Source organism: Ambystoma mexicanum, chromosome 7q (assembly GCF_040938575.1).
Source record: "Ambystoma mexicanum isolate Mex_15411 chromosome 7q, UKY_AmexF1_1, whole genome shotgun sequence".
NCBI classification, from domain to species: Eukaryota; Metazoa; Chordata; class Amphibia; order Caudata; family Ambystomatidae; genus Ambystoma; species Ambystoma mexicanum.
The window spans coordinates 1,121,880,069-1,121,892,138 of record NC_090941.1 but is presented as its reverse complement, the minus strand read 5'-3'; positions in this window follow the sequence as shown (position 1 = coordinate 1,121,892,138).

Genomic DNA, 12,070 nt, shown 5'->3' with positions numbered 1-12,070 from the left:
GGACTTGCTTTTTTTACCTGGAGAGAGTATGACCCTTTTTTGCCCACTCTCTCATGTATTTGAATGTGATTTTATACACTGTGTTTCTTTTTGGTTGTGGAGTCTAACCAGCTCCATAGGCATCATCTTTTACATTGTGTCACACAGCACCTTCAGTGCAGTGACACAGGGAAGTCTTTCAGATTTCCCAAGGTTTAAATACTTTCTCTGGGATCAACTACTGTTTCCCAGAGCAGTAAAGTGAAATTGACTTTACTTACAATTGTACTTGCTAGACCCAGCACACGCTATCTCACAATAAAGTGCTGGAGGGGTTACTTAGTATCCCCTGCTCATGTAACATTTTCTACGTTACCCTTTCCTCAATTGACTGACTGGTGGCAGTAGTTTTGTTTTGTACTACCTTGGTTTGCATTTACTGCGACCGTGCGCCGCTCCGGTTAAGTAACCGCAGGAGCCATCTATTTCAAAATGGCGTCAAGCCATCTTTGCTAAAATGGTGGCAGGTCTTTTCTTTTTTGCCAGGTCTTTGTGAAAAAGTCCTTCTAGAGAGTTTCTCTGTGCGCCAAACTCTTTGTTCATTTCGCCTTTGGCGGGGTTTCTGAGAGAAACCCGCCTCTGGCGCCGGAGTGTCTGGGGTAGGCAGGAAGTGAGGGAGGTGCCCAAAACTCCCTGTGCTTAGTCTCCTAGGAGACCCAAATGCACACTGTGGCGATTGGCTGGCTGACGGTCCGGGAAGGACAGCCACCCTGCTGGGTGAGTGACAGCTAGACTTGAATGAATGGGAGAGAACTGAATAAAAGGTGAGTCTTTTGGCTTGTAAGGCAGAGTTGACCACTGGACGAAGGAACCCGAAGAAGAACTTGAAGAGGACTCCTGCTGCAACTCCTGGACCATTGGTTTGCCCGGTGAAGCCCTGCTGCAGTGACTACTTGCCAAGTTTACATCGACAGAGAAGCCCCTGCAAGGACGACTTCTTCCTTTGAGTTGGTGCGACCAATCAACTCCAAAGTAAGCCACCTGGACACCCATCTCGGAGCTGGTTGAATCTCCTCAGAGTTGCTGCAGAAACCGTATAGCCAGGGAGAGGGACACCAGATTGTGTGCGTTACTTTTAAGCTGGCCTAAAGCTTTTGGAAGATCCTCCAGACTCCCACAAAGCAGGACTGACCAAGCCTGAGCCCCCTCAGCAGAGTGCGGGACCCCAGAAGCAAGGACAGTCCACATTGACAGCCAAGATCCACGCTTATTGCTATTTGCTGTACCGCAAGGAGCTGAAACGTGAAACAGCCACTGAAAGTAAAGTTTGCCGGTTGCCAGTTTTGACAGTGCCAGTGTAGTGCAGGAGTCCCCCTACATCCTCCCTCTTGTCCCCACAAATGAGGCCCAGGAGCAGTGAGATCTGCAGAGCTGCACAGGAATGAGAGTCATCTCAGCTGCATCTTTTCTTCTTTACCAAGGTACTGTAAAATAAGTTAAAGAGAACTTACCTCTTACTGTGGAAGTGCTTGTAACTTCTGCAACTCACAAGTCTAATCAGCTTGTGGCCCTACATTTGCTTCTTCTTTTTATCAAAAACTCCTAAGAACTTGTCCAAAGACTTTTCCATTTGCTTATCTGAAGTGCTGCATCCTATACAAAGACTTTGGCCCATTGACTTTGGCTATTGAATTGAATGACTCTTCTAAGTGCTATCTGAAAGTATTTGCCCTGCTTTTTGAATATTTGTAATTTCTTGTGTTCTAATAACCTTTGCCTTTTACCAACTTTTTAAAAGTGTTCTGAATGTCAACAGTAAGGTATTAATGTCCCCAGCACCCTTGTTACTGAATTCACCTCTGGGTGTAGGTTGTGTCTGTGGGCCATCCCAAAAGGGCCTTGTCCGATTCAGAAACTCAGAGTGCCCAGTATTGAAGTATATTTGTGTGTTACTATTCTATTGCTCCCTTCTGAAGAAGGCTTTATAACTGACTGATAAATACATTATGAATTGTTTATGCAAGAAACCTTGAGTGTAAGAGTTAATGTGAATACCTGTAATTGTGAATCTTTGTGTAACTCCGTTACCGCTCACATTGACCCCTCTTGAGATAAGCTTGGCTGCTCAACACGCTACCAAAACTGTGTAGTACAAGCTTATACCAAAGGTTGGGTTGCCTACACCTGTAGTCAGAGTTGTTTTTAGTGTTCCCAGAGGGCACTGCATTCAAACTTTGCCTAACACTAGCCAGTGTCTCACGCAATGTATGTGTAAATGCCTAAAGCAATCCTCTGGCTTTCGAATCAAATGCCTCCTGAGTATATTGGCTATAGATCCAAGACTTTTGTTAAAAAAAAAATGTTTTATTGTTGTTTTGGTCACGAAATTAATCAGACCTTTCAACATATTCATAGAAAAAATGCATTAAAAGTAGAAAAAGGATAGAAAACAGATTGTTCTCATAAAAGTTGAATTATACATATAGTAACTCCATTTCGATCATATATACATTCATTCAATTAATCTAAAAGAAAGGTTTGAGTCCAGCAATACGAATCACCATAGTATCACTGTCAACTTCTACATTATTGCCATGGACCTTAATTTTTAAATGATTCAAATAATTCACAACTGCATATCTCATAGACTTTAAATTCCCATTAACCATTTTTGACCATAGTACTTCAGTGCATAACTGTTGATCAGCTTCAAACAGAGGCTTAAAATAAAAAATTTGCAACGGCAACAAAATGTGACACTCCACCATAAGATGTTTCAAGGGCTCAAGCATCTGATTACAAAATCGACATGTATTATCATTTCCAGAGATTTTTTCCCCATTTATACATTATTTCCTTGGTAGACCATATGTTTAGTCTAAACCTCATGAAATCCTGACGATGACTCGGATTGGGAGATCGCTGTAAGTATTTTTCAATCTGACCATAAACTTTATGTACAAATGGATTTCGATTACATTTCTGTATATTCATGCATGCTGCCCTTGTCTTGATCCAATCTGATTGCCATAATTTGATTTTAGCTTTGTTTGGGTTTTGTATCAACAAAGATTCAGATATGTCAGCGCCTTTGAACATTTTTCTTGCAAACGCACACCAAGATCTTGCACATGTTTCACCCCACCTAAAAAACCAAAGACTACAGAAGAGAAAATGCGAAACGGCATGGAACCTACATCCCACTGCTGATAATAAAACCAATCTAATAAACATTTCTACGCAATACAAAAAGGATATCATCCTGGCCAAACAAGAAACATATAATAATAGGATTACCCAAGCCAATTCCAGCATGAAGGAGCTCTTCTCCATCCTAAAAGAACTGGAAACTCCTATCGCAGTACAGGATGATTCCATTAAAGATAAAACCTGGTGCACAGACATACAGCTGGCACTAACCAACAAAGTGTCTAACCTCCAAACAAAAATTGCCCTAAAGAAAGCATCATTACCAGCCCCAACCCAAACTCCCTTGGACAAACCCTTATACTTAAACCCAAAGAATCTACCCAATTCCGTTTCCAAGGTCTCAGAGATCGAGGTAGAGAAAACTATTCTGGCTCTTAAACCATCTAATTGCAAAGGTGACCAATGCCCAGCACAACTGATGAAGGACGCTGCTACAGACCTAGCTCCCTTTATCACCAAACTTATCAATGCCTCCTTTACTACGGGCACCATTCCACACAACTTAAACGAAATCCTGGGTACTCCCCCTTCTGAAAAAACAAACTCTGGACCCCAACATTCCCACTAACTACAAGCCCATCACCACGGTACCTTTCTTTATAAAAATTCTAGACAAGGTAGCCTACACCCAAATTCAGAACTTTCTTGAGGTGAACCAGCTCCTCGGCGTCCGCCAATCCGGTTTCCCACCTCAACATGGCACAGAGACTGCCCTTATCGACTTAAAGGCCCAACTAGACTCACTCAGAGACAAGGGTAAATTGGCTCTCCTCCTCCTGCTAGACCTCTCAGCCGCCTTTGACCTTGTGGACCACAGAGTCCTATGTAACCACTTGGACTCTGCGGCCCACTTCTCAGGGGAGGCTATAGTCTGGATACAATCATTCCTTAGTGACAGGACCATGAGGGTGTTCACCCCCTCAGCGGCAGCAGGCCTGATAGCCATCACCTGTGGAGTGCCCCAGGGATCTTGCGTCTCACCACCACTCTACAATATCTTCACCAAGACACTCATTGACGATCTTGACAACCTGGGTATCACCTATACCAACTATGCAGACGATACCCAGATTCTCCTACCACTTACCGGGGATTATGGGGAAGATCTGGCTTTGGTGAACAGAGTCTATAGCATCGTTCAAGCATGGATGGCCAACCACAGCCTATGCTTGAACGATGACAAAACAGAGCTCATCATTTTGGGCACTGCAGCTCGCATTTCTAAACTCAACCAATACTACTCAGCATTTATCATTGATGGGAATACTATCAAGGTCACCAGAGAAGTAAAAACCCTAGGTTTTTACCATGACTCGACACTATCCCTTACCAAACAGGTGAATTCACTGGACTCATCCACGGCATACACATGCAAATTAATACGAGCCGGGAAACAATTCTTATCAGAAGACAGTTGTCTTATCCTAGCCAGAGCCCTCATCTTATCAAAATTAGACTATTGTAATTAATTCTACATAGGGACAACCAAACAAATAATCAACAGAATACAAGTGCTCCAAAATAATGCACTTACAGCGGCCCTAAGTATTCCCAGAAGAGCACACATCTTTGAAATAAGACGGGAACACAAATGGCTATCTACCCAAGAAAAAATCAATCTTAAAGCTGCATCCCTCATCCACAAATGCTTAAATAATAAAGCCCCCCACTACCTAACAGAATGATTTAACAAAAAAAACCTGCTAGACTCACAAGAACAGTCAGCCCCAACGGCCTCTTAGTGCCCAGATTTAAACTAACCACCATTGGAGGATCCAGCTTCCCTGTCAAGGCAGCTCAATTGTGGAACTCCCTACCTCATGCACTTAGATCTGACCAAATCTTCACCAATTTCAGAAAGAACACAATAAAATGGCTCACCGAGAATGCTATATAACCGGCACTCTCCCCATGTACCTCGACGTGTTTTGCACCTGATACAGACTGACTTGCTATTATGTAAACGCCAGTCATATGCTGACTGCTTGGCTGTGCATTGTCTGCACTTGCACTTGTCTCACCTTGTAACGCCAAGAAATTCTTGTATTTTCCATGTTCTGTAACTTGTAAACTTCTGTAGCCACGCTGTAAATCTCCTTGTCTCATGCGCCCTGCTACCTCAGGGTCCGGCACGCACAATAAATAAACAAACAAACAAACAAACAGAGGCAAGGGGCTGCCACAAAGTAACAGAGGCAAATAACTGGTGCAAGGTAGCAGAGGCAAGGAGCTGGCACAAGGTAACAGGGTCAAGGTACTAGGGCAAGGGCACAGAGGCAAAGAACTGGCACACGATAACAGAGACAAAGCGCTGGCACACGATAACAGAGGCAAGGTATTGGTGCAAGGTGACAAAGGCAATGAGCTGGCACAAGGTAACAGAGGCAGCGCACTGGTGCAAGGTAACAGAGGCAAGGAGTTGGCACAGGGTAACAGAGGCAAGGAGTTGGCACAAGGTAACAGAGGCAAGGTACCGGCACAAAGTAACAGAGGCAAATAGCTGGCACAAGGTAACAGAGGCAAGGTACTGAAGCAAAGTAACAGAGGCAAATAGCTGGCACAAGGTAATAGAGGCAAGGAACTGGTGCAAAGTAACAGAGGAAAATAGCTGGCACAAGGTAACAGAGGCAAGGAACTGGTGCAAGGTAGCAGAGTCAAGGAGCGGGCACAAGGTAACATAGGCAAGGTACTGGTGCAAGGTAGTAAAGACAAAGAACTGGCACACAGTAACAGAGGCAAGGTACTGGTGCAAGGTAACGGAGGCAAAGCACTGGCCCAAGGTAACAGAGGCAAGGAACTGGCACAAGGTAACAGGCAAGGTACTGTGCAAGGTAACAGAGGCAAGGAGCTGGTGCAAGGTAGCAGAGGCAAGGAGCTGGCACATGGTAACAGAGGCAAGGTACTGGTGCAAGGTAGCAGAGGTAAGGAACCGGCACAGCAGCAGCAGAGCCGCAGGCCTAAGAAGTTTCCCTCTGACTTGCTCCACCGGTAAGTACATAGTACTGTTGTTTCTTGCTGGCCATGGCCATGGGCAAGGCAACTTTTACTTGGCCTTTGCCAGGCCTTATCTTTCAGTGCCGCTGCTTCGTTAGAAGCCAGTCAGAGTCAGGCACCTCTCTCGTTGTGCACGGTGCGAGAGAGGTGCTCCGTGCCCTTACGGCTCTAAACCTGTCCGTCCGTGCGGTGCTGGACTGGAGACACCTTGGGTCCTCCTGTGGGGCAGGCAGCCCTGGCCCGGGGCCCTGATAGGCCTCAGGAAACGTCTGAGTGTGGCCGGATAGGCCCTTGCCGGCCTGGGCCTGCCCTGCTGCATCAGCACCCTCAGTGAAATTAATAGATTATTTATTTATTCAGTTAAGTAACAAAATTTAAAGTCCCTTTAAATTAAGTTACTTAACTAAATAAAAATCATCTATTTGTGTGTGTGGGCTGATCCGCGTGCAGCGACACGCAGCAGGCCTTGGCTTTCAGTGTGTATGATGCGGCCCAGGCTGGAGGAATTCTTGTCCTACTGGTTGCACACTATGGACTGATTCCTTTTGTTTCGCAAAGCACTTGAGACTCATTTGTTTCACTTGTTTTGCTCCTCTCTTGGATCTCTTCATAAAGCAACCTCTCAGTTTACAAGCAATACAAGTTACATTTGCATGTTGTTCCAAATGTCTGCATAATTGTTTACAAAATAACACAATATGATTTATTTAATAGTCCCTTAACCACGCGCTCAGTAAATGTGGCTACACTTTGCAGCCATATTACTGCTTGGCTTAGCATGCTGCATTGATTTCTGGTGCTTGTGAGTATTACAGTCCCTTTGTTTCCCTTGATTTTCATCATCACGCTTTTTTAATGCCAGGCCCTGACTGTTATAAAAGTGGATAGATACGCCGAGCTTGTTTTGGCATTGACATTTTAACGGTTGCGGGTGACTTCTTCGGTTGCTGGCTGCCTTCATGTAAGGAGTAGTTCCGTCTGTTTCTCCCTGTAGATTTTGCAAAACATGGACACTGTTGGCATGTGCCGCACCTTAGCTTTGGGTCTTTGCATCTTGTTCGGAACACACGATTTGAAGTATATGATATGATATGATATGATATGATATGGCATTTGTAACGCGCCTATACACAAGCGCCTATACATATCATTATAGCAGTCAAACAGTACGTTGTCGGGAGCACAGGTCACGCGCACTTGTCCAGTCTTGGAATGTACACCAGCCACTGAGGCAATCCCTTCTCATAAAGTGTCATTAATGGATATCATGAGGACCACCACTGAAGGCACGGTGCGGAGAACGATAGTGAGGCATTAACAATGTATATTATTTATTTGTTTGTTTATTTATTTGGGAGTTTCCTATTATGCACTGCAATGTGTGTGGCGGGAGTGGGGTGGCAGCAGAAGGATGGGCAGCTCATTTTAGACCAGCATGAAGCAATGCTGGTTTAGTTGAGTTTCAGTGCTTCTGGAACACATCCAGGAGTATAAACCCTACAGTGTTCTGGTTTGAAAATCCAGCTAAAAGCTTTTTGGCAACACCTGGGTGATTGCATGAATGTATGCCAGGCATGAAGAGAATGCAAGGGCAGAGTTCATCGAACCCAGGAGGGGCTGCAGGTTCCAAGGAGCGTGTTTACCCTAACACGCCCTACCCACCCACAACCTCTACCTAATCCTTTTTCCGGTTACCCTCAAAACCCCCCAACCCATCCAACCAGCGGAACCTAACCCTCTTTCCCCGGCGGGTTGTAGAGACCTGTGGTATTTGCTAATCCCAGATGCCAAGACCCAATGGGAAGGCAGGTGTTTGTGCTGCCTCTGCGCAAGACTGGGCGAGAACCTGACAGAAGTACGAGCCCACGAGTAATTAAGCGACCAGGCAGCACGATCAGCCATGGATGATATGTTGACCTTGTTGCAGGAGCTCAAGGCAGAGCTGACTGCGACTAGGCACGATTATATAAACCTGGCAGGTCAGTTACATACCCTCAAGACACAGAACTTAGCTCAAGCCCCCGCGTTGCCTAGGGACCCTGCCACTGTAGTACAGGTCCACGTTTCAACTGAGCCCCCACTCCCGTTTGCACCACCAGAGAGATATCATGGAGACCCACAAAGTTTCAACTAATTTGTAAGGCAGTGTCAGTTACACTTTTTGACCAAGTCCACAGTCTTTCGGCTGGATTCCACGTCTTGGGCTACGCCCTTGGTATGCAAGGAAGATGCACTCTTGTACAGCTGGGACGAGTTCCTGGAAGACTTTGTCAAAATCTTCAATCGACGAACAGCATTGTTATTCTAGGACAGGGAGTTGTTAACCCTTCGCCAAGAGGGCAAGGACCTTATTATCTATGTGACCACCTTCAATCGGTTATCTTTGGGAACAGAATGGCCACAGGAAAAATGAATGGCTCTATTCTATCAAGGGTTAAGGGACAAAGTAAAGGACGGTTTACCTTTTTATAAAACAGCCTTGTACCTGCCTACCACGAAGATCCAGCAGCAAGCAATACAATGGTGTCATGATTAACTGTTTGTAGGAGACCCTGGTACTTCTAAGACTCTAGAAATGGTCAGCAGACACCTTTGGTGGCCTCACGTGACAAAAGACATTCAGCAATATGTAACATGCAATGAAAACTGCCTAAGGAAAAAGACCGAGCACCAAAAAGCAGCAGGGAAGATTCGACCACTACCAACGCCACCTATGTCCTGGCACACCATTTCTTTGGATCTCATAGTGGAACTCCCAGAGAGCAAAGGGTTTATGACCATTCTAATAGTCATTGACTCCCTAACCAAGTTGGCACATTTAATTCCTTGTAAGGGTACACCGTCTGCAAGCACTTTAGTTGATCTGTTTCTATGACACAATACGACTCCATGGGATCCCTCAACACAGTGTATCTGACAGAGGCCCGCAGTTCACATCACGCTTTTGGCAAGCCTTCTGCAAGACTGTGGGGTTTGATATACGACTATCCACCAGCTACCACCCAGAAACAGATGGACAAACAGAACGCTTAAACTAGACCCTGGAACAGTACTTGCGTTGCATGATTCATGTCAATGAAAACTCTTGGACAGACACTATCTGGTTAGCTGAATTGGCTTACAACAACGTGGTACACTCTTCAACTAAGTTAACGCCTTTCTTTAGCACGTATGGGCATCATACACACTTTCAACCGGTAACCCAGTCAGAAGCTGCCATGGTTCCAGCACTAGTAGAAGGCAAAAAACAACTTGAAGATATATGGCAAAAAATTCAAAACAATCTAACACCAGCAAAACAAACCTATGAGCAAAACGAAGATAAGAAATGGAGATCGAGCCCTGAGTACCAAGTGGGCGATAAGGTGTGGCTAGCTATGTGTAACCTTCGTTTGCGGGGACCATGAAAATGTCAACCTCGTTTCATAGGGCCTTTCCCAATCGAAGCAGTGATAAACCCAGTAGCAGTACGTCTGACCCTGCCCAAGCAGATGCAAGTACATCCTGCTTTCCATGTTGCATTACTTAAACCAGCCCCTGCATCCATCAGGCAAAAGAAACCCCTACCCATCCTAGTAGAAGGTGTCCCAGAGTACGAAGTCAAAGCAATCTTGCATTCATGGTTACGACAAAGGAAGTTGTGGTACCTAATTGATTGGGTGAGATATGGTCCAGAAGATAGCTCTTGGGAGCCCACACAAAACATACATGCTCCTCGACTCCTTTGCAAATTTCACCGGGATCACCCTGCTAAACCTGGGCCTGTGAGAGGGAGGGGGAGTACTGTCAGCACCAATCATGTTGCTGGACATGTTGCTGGAAGTACGGCAGTAAGGGCAACTCAAATGCTGACATATCACAATGGAAAAGGTCCAAGATTAGCTATTCCAGAAGGCTTCTCTGTCTTTATTGCATGGAAAGCCTTAGGAAACCAAGAAGGGCCCAAGAACTACATTACCCAGCAGGCCTGTGTTGGATCGGACGTGTGTGAGAGGAGCTCCTGCAGGCAAACCAAAGCGGGGCTTTCACCCACCTGACAAACCGCAGGCCCCGCTCACCTAATCAGATAAGAGGACGGTCTGACCCACAGGCTATTTGTGGCTATTAACAATGCGCGCATGCTTTTGAATTGAGGCATACTCCGCAGCAGGTTGCAGAGTGTGCTGAACAGGGAGACACTTAACCTGCATGATTTTGCATGCATGCTCATGCATTGGGGGAAAGGTTGAGAACATTGTAAACAGTGCAAACTCATTGAGGAACAATATAAGACCAGGGTGACAGCAGCCGGCTTGGAAAGGGCGCAGTGCTGAACAACCGAGTGACCGCATGAACCTGTAAAATGAACGCAGTTTCCACAGTTGCATTACGCACAGCTTCCGCTGCGCATCCTCATTATTTCTTTGGTATTTTCTAGTGGAACCCTCAGGACAATCCCTGGCCGGCACGAACTCGCTCCCATGCTGCAGTGGGGAAAGAAATCCGCAGCTAAGTAGCTGTTATTTGTGACATCAACGTTTTGTACAATGCAGCCATTGTATGATATGATATGGCAGTTATAACGCGCATATACACAAGTGTTTCAAGGCGCGACGAGGCAAGGGTCGGGGAACAGAGGGAGGATAGACAACGATCCTACTAGGGCCAGTTGTGATTCAGATCGCGCAAGTGCATGGGAAGGGGGAAAGGGGGAAGTGCGAGGGTGAGAGGACAGTGCAGTACATGGGATAAAAGAATAAATAACAATAAGTAAGTACAGAAAGCAGGTGGCAAGTGCAAGGGTAAGTGCAGACAACAGTGTAAGTGCTGGTAGTGGGACTGTAGGGATGCAGAAAAACAGTCCCCAAGAGAGAGGGTTGCCAGAACGGCAGTGCTGGTGTGTGACTGGAGGGGGAGGGGACCTGGGCCCGAGATCAGAGGGCGGCCAGGTAACCAGTCATGTTTACGTTTCAGCCAGGAAGTGAACAGGCGAGAGGAGGAGAAAGAGCAGAAGCAAAGAGAAAGGTTTTGAGGTGTTTCCAGAACCGGAGATGGTTCTCCTCAAGTTTCAGGGAGGCAGGGAGGCTGTTCCAGAGGGAGGCCCCAGAAAGAGACCTACCACCAGCTTGTTGCTTGGAGAAGCGACTGAACCTGAGTGAGTTGGAGGTGGATGAGCGAAGAGCTCGAGAAGGAAGATATTTGGGAAGAGAAAGTTGCAGGTATCGAGGCCCCAGGCCACAGAAAGCCTTGTGGACAATGCAGAGGGTTTTGAACTTATTCCTTGCAGCCACTGGGAGCCAGTGCAGATATTTCAGTCCTGGAGAGATACGATCCCTGGGCTTGAGGCCAAGGACAAGTCTCGCAGTCCTGTTCTGGATGAGTTGCTGAGGGCGGGGAGTAGAAGCAGGCAGATTTAGAAAGAGGCTGTTGCAGTAGTCGAACCTAGAAAGAACCAGAGCTCTGGAGCCAGTGAGCTTCTGAGGGAAGAAGAGGAAAGGAAGAATACCCCTGAGGAGGTACAGCTGGTAGTGTGATTTCTTAGAGACCTCAGAGATGTGAGGAGAGAAGAAGGTGGGAGCAGGGAGAGGGCCAAGAGAGGCCGGCCAGAGAGTGACAGGAAAGGAGGGAGCAGTGTGCTGATGAGGAGAATCTCGTTCTTACTGGCATTAAGGCACAGATCATTGGCGGCACACCACTCCTCGATGGCGGACAGACAGTCAGAGATGAGAGCGGGAGAGGAGGTGGCTTAGGGTAGCCTGAAAATGAGCTGAGTGTCATCCACATAGCACTGGAAGTTGGGGCAGAGCCCAGAAATGCAGTGGGAGAGAAGTGCCAGGTATTGGTTGAAGAGACAGGGAGAGAGGTTAGACCCCTGGGGAACACCACAGGTAGAGATAAAAATTGAGGA